Here is an 11,695-nt window from a genome sequence, read left to right as displayed (position 1 = left end):
GACAAGTGGTGTCTTTCCTGTTGGTGACAGGATATCTACAACCAGAGAAGTGGGCTAGAGACATTTGCATCTTGTGATAGGAATTTCTAAGTGACCCTACCTTGACAATTGTCTTGTTTACCTAAGAACTTCCTTTCTTTGATATGGAGATCATAAACTGAAGTTGGGATTGTTACTTAAACCTTGTCTTTCTTCTTCCAGTCAATCAGAAGTTTGCTTCTGATTCAGTGATCATGTCTCTGCTAGCTTCAAGGGAATAAAGTATACAAATTTATGTATGACCTAGACTGTTTGCCTTGTTTAACCAAACTTTCAAGTCGACACTAGTCAATAATTTTCTACATGGTACTCCCCATGTATGTCTCCTTCTCTCCAATCACACAGCCACCATCTTAATCTAGGCTTTAATTACCTTTTGCCTAGACTACTGAAATTGCTTCCTAAATGGTTTCTGTGCCTCAACTCTCTGCCCACTCAAATCCATATATCTCATTGTCACCAAAGTGATTTAAAAAAGTACAACACTGATCATGTTACCTTCCTGCTTAATAAACTCTGGTGGCTCCCTCCTCCAACAGAAACTCTTCTGGCCTTTAAAGCACCCCACAATCAGAACTATTTATATATTTCTAACCTTCTCATACAATACTTTACTCCAAGTGATGAGGTCAGGGAATCATATATTGAGGTTTTGGGATTCTTGGGACCCCAAAACACCTGCTCGAAAGAATTCGACTTAAGCCTTCTCAGCCAAAGAAAAACAAATTTATTAAAGATTTGCTATATCGGGTAGGGTCTTAAGAAATCTCACCATTTGGAGTTGTGAGCTGATCCAGCCATTTTGGAGAGCAATTTGGAACTATGCCCAAAGGGCTATAAAAATGTTCATACCCTTTGACCCAGCAATACCACTTCTAGGGTTGTATCCCAAAGAAATCACACAAGCAGGAAAAGGACCCATATGTACAAGGATATTTATAGTGCCTCTTTTTGTGGTAGCCAAGAATCAGAAATCAAAGGGATGCCCATCAATTGGGGAATGGCTGAACAAGCTGTGGTATATGAAGGTAATGGAATACTATTGTGCCATAAGAAATGGGGATGATACGGACTTCATAACAACCTGGAAAAACCTACACGACATAATGCTGAGTGAGTGGAGCAGAGCCGAGAGAACACTGTACATGACCACAGATATATGGATTCCATGAGGACAAACCCTGACAGACTTCGCTCTTCTCAGCAACACAAGGTGCAGGCACAACTCCAAAGGACTCATGATGGAGAATGCTATCTACATCCAGAGAAAGAACTATGAAATTTGAATGCAGATTGAGGCACACTTCATGCTTGCCTTTTTCTCTTCTCTTTTGTTTTTGTTTTTGGGTTGGTTTTTTTATTTTTTTTGGTTCTGTTTCTTCTTTCTCATTATTCATTCCATTGGTCGTAATTCTTCTTCGCAACTTGACTAGTGTATAGATTAATTCAATGCGAAGTCATTCGTGGTAGTTATATGAGATTCCATGATGTCTTAGGGAGGGAGGGGGGAGGGAGGGGAGAAAATCTGGAACTCAGAATTATGTAGAACTGTCTGCTGTAAACTAAAACTAAAATTAAATAAATAAATAAATAAATAAATAAAAATTAAAAAAAAAAAAGAAATCTCACCATTTGTGAAGCACGATAGGGCCAGATTCAATCTACTGAGCTAGATTGAATCTGAGCACTTTCATAGAGGCAAGATGGAGTTTATATACAGAAAGACTGTGGGAGGGATCTAGGGTGTTCAAGGAGTCTGGGGTGATGGGAGTAGAGGACAGAGGGAGGATCTTTATGGAACTGGGGTGACTGGGAGACTGGGGTGAGGTCAAACTCCCCAGTGGGAAATAGCTGAAGGCTACCCGGAGATGACAGAAAATAGAGGGCTAGGGTAATAGATTTGGGTATAGATATTTTGATAGGATCAAGGGTGGGAAATGTCCAGAAGGCAATCCAAAGGTAACCAGACAATAGAAGGCTAGGCTAGGCTTGGGCATGAAAAGCTAGATTAAGTGGGAAGATTCAGGGTAGGGTCAAAGGGGTTTCCCACAGTCTAAGCCCCATTGTTAGCACTGCATGGTCTAGCTCTACTGGACTCCTTTCTACTTTTTGTACAAGACATACATTCCCCTAACTCTATGCTTTTTCAAAGGCTTTCCCCTTGCTTAGAAAGCTTTCCCTTCCTATATCAACTCCCTGGAAAACCACTCTCTGGTTTTCTTCAGAACTTAGTGGAAATGCTATCATTTTGGCAGGAATTTCTTCTGGGTCCCATCATTTGCATCTTTTCCTTCTAAAATTCTGCTGTTATTTACATTGTGTACATTTGCATATGTGCATATGTACACTGATACACTCCATTACAACATAATATAATAGAAGCCAGGGATTATTTATCTTTTTGTTTTGTATTCCCAGTGCTTAGCAGAGTTCTTGGCATATAATAAACATCTAATAAATGGTTGTTGAGTTGTTACCTGTTTAATTAGAGCTGGACTTTAATAGGTATTGAAAAGAAGCTTGGCCTGATTCACAATTTTTCCTAGAATGTGGAAGAATTATAATCTTTAGGTGGCAATGCATTTCCCATAACTTGGAATATTTTACACAATGATTGATATGGGTTAGAGCAGATGATCTTTGAGTCCCCTGTGTAAAAGGGCTACAGATGATAAGGGATATAGATGACGTGAGTTGGAGTAGCACTTACTCTCTGTGGAGTAATATACTATTTGCCAAGGTGGCACATGATTTAGATGTAAAGATTCCTTCTGTTATCTTCTTATTGTTTAATAAAGGGATAAAATACATACCTGCCATATGAAATGTAGAGGTTGGAGAAAGGAGGGGTATTGCCAATCTGAGGGTCAGGGAAAATTTTTTGGATTAGATGGCATTTGATTTTATCATTTAAAGAGGGAACCAAGTGAAAAACTGAAGACTAGAGAAGAATTACCAGCAACAGATTTTGATTATTAGAATGAGAATCTACCTTGTCATGCCTTGCAGTAAGGCTTAGGGAAAGATTTATTCTTCTTTATTTATTTATTTTGGCATGGACCCTTTAAGCAGTTTAGAGAAGCCACAACTGTAAAGGGGATCATAACAATACCAACTTGTGAGGATCAAATGAGATAATGTCTTTAAAGCATTTAGCAAAGTATCTAGCACACAATAAGTGCTTAATAGATACTTATTCTCTCCCTCCTTTACTCTCCTATGAGCAAGAGAATAATGTTTCAAATGCATAAATATATGGAATTACAAAGGAAATCAATTGCATTGAAATTCAATTATCAAAATATTTTTTTCAAAAAGTTTATAGACCTCAGATAAAGAACTCTTGGTCTAGAATGTTAGGAGTAATACAGTTAAGGAGAACATGAGATAAATAATCTCCCCTCCCCCCCCACCCCCACTGCATGAAAGTAAGATGATCCTTTCCTTCAAGCATACCGCAATACTGCCTCCCTTCTGATTTTGTCAGCCTCATTAGGATTTGTAAGACTGGGAATGAAAAGGTAAGACAAAAAGAGGAGTAAAGAGGTAAGTGTGTAGATTTGAGTCCTAAAAGCTGAAGAGCAGTTTAAAGGCCTTTTGTCCTGATAGTCAAAATAAAAGACAGAAGTGTAGTGGAGGTAGGAAGAAGTGTGCAGGTAAGGTAAAGAAGTATTGAAAGAAACAAAAACATTGTTCATTTGTGTCAGATCACAGTAAAGCTCTTGAAATGGGCAAGTCCTTGAAATGGTATCATCTTCCAAGAAAAGTATGAGAAAGTTATTTCAAGCTAAGCTTACCAACACAGTGTAACAGTCAACTATAAGCAAGATTCTGATCTTAAAAGGTTCGATAGAATCAAGTGTAATTTTTATCCCTTCATTTCATAAGTTTCTCCTTGCCATTCTTTCTCTCTGAGCAAAGCATACAAAAGAACAACTTGCCACTGTGTGTGTTGAGTACGGGGAAAGAGGAGTCTGGTACACTCATGTATTTTTCGTAGTTTTTTGCAGATGGCTTAGGTGTCTCTGAAAAGATGATCTATTTTTTCCCTTGCCATCTGTGTGTGTGTGTTTTTAATATACCTAAAACATGAATGTTAGCATTAGATTTTGCACATCTGAATGTGTGAGGCTATCTGACTATCACCTGATTTAACCTATGAAATTCAGGGACTTTTTTCCTTTTTTATCTTCATCAAGAATCTTTCTTATAGGTGTTATGAGATAAGAGCCCTTGTTAGTCAATTATTGAATACAGAATGTTTGCTGACACTTTGTTATTCTACTCCTTCCCCCACCCTCAAGTGAATGTGAAAATGCATAGTGGGCAAAGCTACATAATTTACTCTGTTTGGAAGGTTAAAAAAAATTACCAAGGTGTTAACTGCAACTGAAAATAGAACAATAAGCACTTTATAGTGATATATCAAATACAGATGCTACAAAAGGAGTGGGAGAGAAAATGAAAGTAATTGCCAAGCACCCAACCACTGAAAAGGAAGGCAAACTTAATTAGTGAAACAAAGGACCAGAAACATATTAAATGTTTTATCATGATCATATTCAAATTTTTCCTACTTATTCTCCAGCTCAAATATTAGTCTTCCTCAGATCTTCTCTAGTGGTAATGGTTTTCCCTACATTAGGTCATTTTGTTTTTACCACCATAGTGCTCTTTTCATGCAATATTGTCTATTATAGTAACCTATGTTTGTGTTCCAGGCTCTACTATACCATATGCTCCATTAGAGCTAGAATGGTATCTTACTTAAATTTCCTACCGTTGCAACAATCTTGCTAGCAGCTATGGTGGTTGTATAAAACCAATAGCAACCAGCACACAGAAGGCCATTAACACAAGTTTTTTAATCTGCTTTTCTAAGGAAAGCAACTTTAAGGGGTTAAGAATCTCAGTTTAATCAAACATACATATATTATTCACTTATTTCTGGGGGAAAAGATCAGCCCCCTGAACTTCAGAGCAAATACAAACAGAAATTACAAACATCAACAGACAGACCTTGTCTGATCAAATCGTAATACATAGTTAACAGAAAAGCACCAATATCTGTCTGGATTATCAAAGCTGGGGGGCAGTTATCTATCCACTCATTCCCTCTCACCTGCCTTCTCTTCTCTTCCTACAGAACCGCTTTTTCTTGCCACTTTGATGCGAAATATTTTACCCCATTCTATCTCTGCCTTTCTCCCTCTCTCAATATATTCTTCTCTCATCCCTTAATTTGATTTTATTTCTTTTAGATATCATCCCTTCATCTTCAACTCACCCTGTGCCCTCTCTCTCTCTCTCTCTCTCTCTCTCTCTCTCTCTCTCTCTCTATATATATATATATATAATGTATATATATACATACACATACATATATACATACACACACACACATATATGTGTATATATATATATATACACACACACACACATATATATATATATATATATATATATATATATATATATATATATATATATACGCATATATATATATATACGCATATATATATATGCGTATTTCGTTCAGCTACCCTAATACTGAGGTCTCATGAATCAAACACATCATCTTTCCATGTAGGAATGTAAACAAAACAGTTCAACTTTAGTAAGTCCCTTGCAATTTCTTTTTCTTGTTCTTTTTCTTGATTACCTTTTCATGCTTCTCTTGATTCTTGTGTTTAAAAGTCAAATTTTCTATTCAGCTCTGGTCTTTTCACTGAGAAAGCTTGAAAGTCCCCTATTTTATTGAAAACTCATATTTTACCTTGGAGAATGATACTCAGTTTTGATGGGTAGGTGATTCTTCCTTTTAATCCTAGCTCCATTGACCTCCGGAATATCATATTCCAAGCCCTTCGATCTCTTAATGTAGAAACTGCTAGATCTGGGGTTATTCTGATTGGGTTTTCACAATACTCAAATTGTTTCTTTCTGGCTGCTTGCAGTATTTTCTCCTTGATCTGGGAGCTCTGGAATTTGGCAACAATATTCCTAGGAGATTTCTTTTTGGGATCAATTTGAGGAGGTGATCGGTGGATTCTGGATTCTTTCAATTTCTATTTTGCCCTGTGGCTCTAGAATATCAAGGCAGTTCTCCTTGATAATTTCTCAAAAGATGATATGTAGGCTCTTTTTTTGATCATGGCTTTCAGGTAGTCCAATAATTTTTAAATTATCTCTCCTGGATCTATTTTCCAGGTCAGTGGTTTTTCCCATGAGATATTTCACATTGTCTTCCACTTTTTCATTCCTTTGGTTCTGTTTTATAATATCTTGATTTCTCATAAAGTCACTAGTTTCCATTTGCTCCAATCTAATTTTTAAGTTAATATTTTCTTCAGTGGTCTTTTGGACCTCCTTTTCCATTTGGGTAATTCTGCCTTTTAAGGCATTATTCTCCTCATTGACTTTTTGGAGCTCTTTTGCCATTTGAGTTAGTCTATTTTTTCAGGTGCTGTTTTCTTCAGTATATTTTTCAGTATTTTTTTGGGTCTCCTTTAGCAAGTCATTGACTTGTTTTTCATGGTTTTCTCACATCCTTTTAATTTCTCTTCCCAATTTTTCCTCTACTTCTCTAACTTGCTTTTCTAAATCCTTTTTGAGCTCTTCCATGTCCTGAGACCAGTTCATGGTTTTCTCAGAGGCTTTTGATGTAGGCTCTTTGACTTTGTTGACTTCTTCTGGCTGTATGTTTTGGTCTTCTTTGTCACCAAAGAAAGATTCCAAAGTCTGAGACTGAATCTGGGCGCCTTTTGGCTGCCTGACAATGTTCCCAGCCAACTGACTTGATCCTTGAGGTTTTCAGTGCAGTATGACTGCTTGTAGAGTAAAGAGTACTATGTTCCAAGCTTGGGGGAATTCACTGTTGATTTCAGAGCTATTACAGCCGACTCTGCCACACCAGCAGTCCTCCTTCCCCAAGAACCCCCAACCTGGACTGGAGTTAGATCTTCAGCAGGCTCTGCACTCCTGTTCTGATCTGCCACTTAATTCCTTCCACCAGGTTGATATGGGGCTGGAAGCAACTGCAGCTGTATTTCTGTACCTGCCCCACCTCCACTGATGAACCATGAACTCTATCACCCTTTCCCCAGCAGTTTTTCCCACTAACCTTCTCTATTGTCTTTGGTGTTTGTGAGTTGAGAACTCTGGTAACTGCCACAGCTCACTGATTCAGGGTGCTAGGGCCCACTCTGCCCAGCTCCTGGTCTGGTTGGTCCGCGCCACCCACGCTGGGCTCTGCTCCGCTCCCAGCTCCGTGTGCCGAAAGACCTCACCCAGCAACCATCCAGGCTGTCCTGGCCTGGAGCCCTGCTTTTGTCTGCTATTTTGTGGGTTCTGCAGTTCTAGAATTAGTTCAGAGTCATTTTTTATAGGTTTTTGGAGGGACTTGGCAGGGAGCTCACGCTAGTCCCTGCTTTCCAGCTGCCATCTTGGCTCCTCTCTGTATATTTTTAATGTGAGTAGTGGTTTCTGACCCACACATATGTATGTATATTTACAGACACAGACACACACACACACACACACACACACACACACACACACACATAAACTAAAATAACATTGCAAAGAGATAATGCACTGATCAATAAAAATAATATTAATAAAAATGTCTTCACAGGTAACATCAGGCCAAATACTCATAATTTTCATGAAATATAGTATTAAAAGCCTTCAAAAAATAGAAACTTTGAAAGAAAAATTAAAACCATCTAAGAAGCAAAAAGTCCTACAGGTTTCCTTATTTATGAATCCCATTATGCTGATGGCATGAAATACTGTATCATTTTAATCTCCGGGAAAGATCTTCTGGGGTTTACATTTGTAGTATGGAGATTAGTTGTTTATAATGTACAGTAGACCATTTCATTTCACAATCTGTGTCTGGAGTGGAGGGAGACTGACTCATAGTGGGGACAAATAGCTATCACAGCGAATGACAGAACCAGGTTTCAAAAAGATCTTAATAAGGTACAGCATTAAACCGAACCTATTTTTTAATTTTTATTTTCACCTCCAAATTCTTTCCCTCTTTCCCACCCTCCTCCCACTCATTGAAAAGGCAATTAATATGAAACTCTTTATATATATATATATATTTATATAATATATATAACATATAATATAATATATAATTATATATTATATATATATATATTTGTGAAATCTTGCAAAACATTTCTATACTAGTCATGTTGTGAATGAAAAAGTTAAGAAAAATAAAGAAAGGAAAAGTAAATATACTTAAATACCACTCAGAGTGCATTAGTGTTCTCTCTCTTTGGAGGTAGATAGCATCTTTCATCATGAATTCTTTGGAATTGCCATGCATTATTGCATTGATCAGAGTGATGAGGTCAGGGAACCATATATCCTTAGGGGTGCTTGAGACCCCAAAATACCAACATGCTGGGTCCTACTTGAACGAATTCAACTCAAGCCTTCTTAGCCAAAGAAAAACAAAGTTTGTTAAAGGTTTGCCATATTGGGTAGAATCTTAAGAAATCTCACCATTTGTGACACTCATTTTCACAAGAGGGCCAGATCCAATCTTCTGAGCTAGACTGAATCTGAGTACCTTCATGGAGGCAAGATGGAGCTTATATACAGAAAGATTGCAGGAGGGATCTAAAGTGGTCCTGGGGTGATGGGAGGAGGCGTTTAGGGCAGGTCTTGAGGGGGAGTCTGAGGGGGAACTTGATGGGACTGAGGTGAGGTCAGACTCTAGGAAAAAAGAGAATGGGATTAAGGGTGGAAAGTAGCTGAATACTACCTGGAGATAACAGACAATGTAGGGCTGGCTAGTTAACAAATTTGTGCATAGACATTTTGATAGGATCAAGTCTGGAAAGTAGCTGGGCAATGGAGGGCTAGGCTAGGTTAAGAGTAACCTAGAGATTTGGGCCTAGTGGTAATGAAAGGCTAATGGCCTCAGGCAAAAGCCTTCATCTAGTAGGAGTGTTCAAGGGGGTTCCCACAGTCTAACCCCGTCAAGAGTAATGAAGTTTTTCACAGTTGATTGTCATTACCATACTGCTATTACTGTTTATGTTCTCCTAGTTCTGCTCACTTCACAATGTGTCAAACTGAAACTAATAAGATGAATTCCTACATACGAAAACATAAAACTGTACATTTGGGTTCAAAAAAATCAACTTTACAGGTATAAGATGGAGGAGGCATGGTTAGGCATTAGCTTGGAAAAATTCTGCAGGTTAAATGGAGTATAAGTTCAATATGATGTGACAGCCCAAAAAGCTAATCTGTCAGTCAATCAACAAGCATTCGTTAAATGCTTACTATATGTCTGACACTGTGGTAGGGTGCTGGGGGTACAAATACAGGTAAAAGAAAAAGACAGTTCTTAACTTCTAGGAGCTTACATTATAACAGGAAAAGACAACACATAAAAGATAAGTGAAGAAGCACATTATGTCATGGAGTAGGAGTCTGGAAAGGTAGGATCAGAGCTGAAAGGAATGGAGGAGTGTGATTGGTTGACCTGGGCACTTCCTCAAAAAGGATATCCTAGGAGTGAGTCCCAAGGGTGCAATGATAAGCCAGTATGATAAAATCTCAGGGGAGGTAAGAATATATTGAAGGAGGAGAAGATTGCTAGGATATGGAGAAGTACAAAGGGTTTGTAGCAGAGCTAGGAAAGGAATAAAGGAGATTTCTCTATGAGTATATTCCTATAATCAAACTCAGATGACAGTATTTTCTTAATGCTTCTTTGTTAATATATTATTGATTTCATCCATGAGGATATGATTTTTTAAAAAAAAGTATAAAGTTTTTTCTCGTAACTGGTTAGGACTGTTTCTAAAGTTGTTATGATGTAGTGTCGATGTGCAATAAAAAGCAAAACAAAACTAAACCCAAAAAATGTTCCCAGGTTCAGTCTGTTTCATGCATACTCATGGTTTATGCATTTTAGTGGTCAGTACTATCTGCACTAAAACATTTTTTGTGTAAAGAGTATTGACACTTCTGATTTGTTCCAATGCACTTGATATTATTATGGTTGCCATACACAAAGAATTCTCACCCACCCTGCTGTCATCCTTGTCAAGCTGATAATCATGATGGTACAAAATCCTGCCACATTCAGCTTCTCTGTGCGTTTTCTCAGATGGATAGAAGCAGTTAGGTTAGGGTTAACACAGCCTGTGATACTGCCAGAACCCAATTGGCTTATGTTTCCACATTTTTTCCAGGTCTTCATGGTAGTATTCTCAGGATGCACAAAAGCATTCCCATGTTTTTGTGTTCTGCCTTCCCCACCCTCACACACACCAAGTAAATGATGGGTTGCACTTTGAAAGAGGATGATAATGATGATGATGAAGATGGTGATGATAATGATGATTAGGATAGAAGGGACAATATGTATATAGCTGCTAATGCTTATTTAGTACTTATTATTTATTGCCACATCTGTCTTCTTACAGGTTTTTGTGCTTCTCAAGTATGTGTCTCAGCTATTGTGATTATGAAAAGGGAACATCACGCCATTTTGAATCTGTTAGCCCTCAGAAACTTTAAAAGTGCTTAAAATGCAGACCTGTTATCCTTTAAAACAAATATTTGATAATACAAGTCTCTTTTCTCTTGCCCTTTTTGGCTTTCAGATTAATGGATTTTATGACTTGATATTTCTGTAATAACATTGCCAAGTTACTCCCCCACATTTCTTAGAGATGAAAAACACATAGAGTATGCAGGAGGAGGAGGTAGGATCCTAAGGCTCTGTAACTTGAGACACAGATGTCTATAAATGGCCCAGAACATGTTGCAGTGTATAATTGCATTCTGAGCAATAGTAATATTCTTTTGCCAATATACTGCTTATAGTAAAGGGAATATCATTTGGCTAGTGTCTTGTCTCCATACCAATAAGCACAGAGTGATCTGAAAACCTCCTCCTTCATCCTGCCCCTGGAAGCAGCTCTTCTCACTGTTCTATTTGAGTTTTAAAGCCTCCATAACCTGAACCTTTCCTATTTTTCAGTCCTCTTACACCTTACTCCTTACTAACTACTCTTTATTTCAGTTGTACTGGCCTCCAAGTGGAATCTCCATTTCTGGGCATTTTTAGTGGCAATCTCCCATGCCTGGGACTCTGTTCCTCAATCTCCTAACTTTCTAGCTTCCTTCAAGTCTGAGTTAAAATTCCATTATATACAAAACGCTTTTCCCAATCCCCCTTAATGCTAAAGCCTCCCCTCTATTGATTATCACTAATTTATCTTATATTAATTTTATTTATATATACTTGTTTGTATGTTGTCTCCCTCATTAGACTATAAGATCCTTGAGAACAGGAACTGTTTTTTTGTGTTTGTTTTTTTGTGTTTGCTTTTCCTTGTATCCCTAGAGCTTAGCACAATATCTTACACATAATAGGCACATAATAAATGTTTGTTGACTTGACTGTTGACAAGGCCAATAAGCTAAGGGTACTGGTATCAACAGAGATGGGAATAGGCAACCTTGCAGTTTAGAATCAGTCAATGCTTCATATCCTAGTTTTAAGCTCCTATGATTTGTTCCTTTCTGCACTCTCAAAGATGATCAGTGTTATAGTTGCCAATTTGAGATTCATGATGGAATTGAAGTCCTATGTTAATTAAGAGTTGAT

This window comes from Trichosurus vulpecula, chromosome 3, assembly GCF_011100635.1.
Source record: "Trichosurus vulpecula isolate mTriVul1 chromosome 3, mTriVul1.pri, whole genome shotgun sequence".
In the NCBI taxonomy this organism is placed as follows: Eukaryota; Metazoa; Chordata; class Mammalia; order Diprotodontia; family Phalangeridae; genus Trichosurus; species Trichosurus vulpecula.
The sequence above is the reverse complement of the archived record's forward strand: the minus strand, read 5'-3'. Positions refer to the sequence as shown.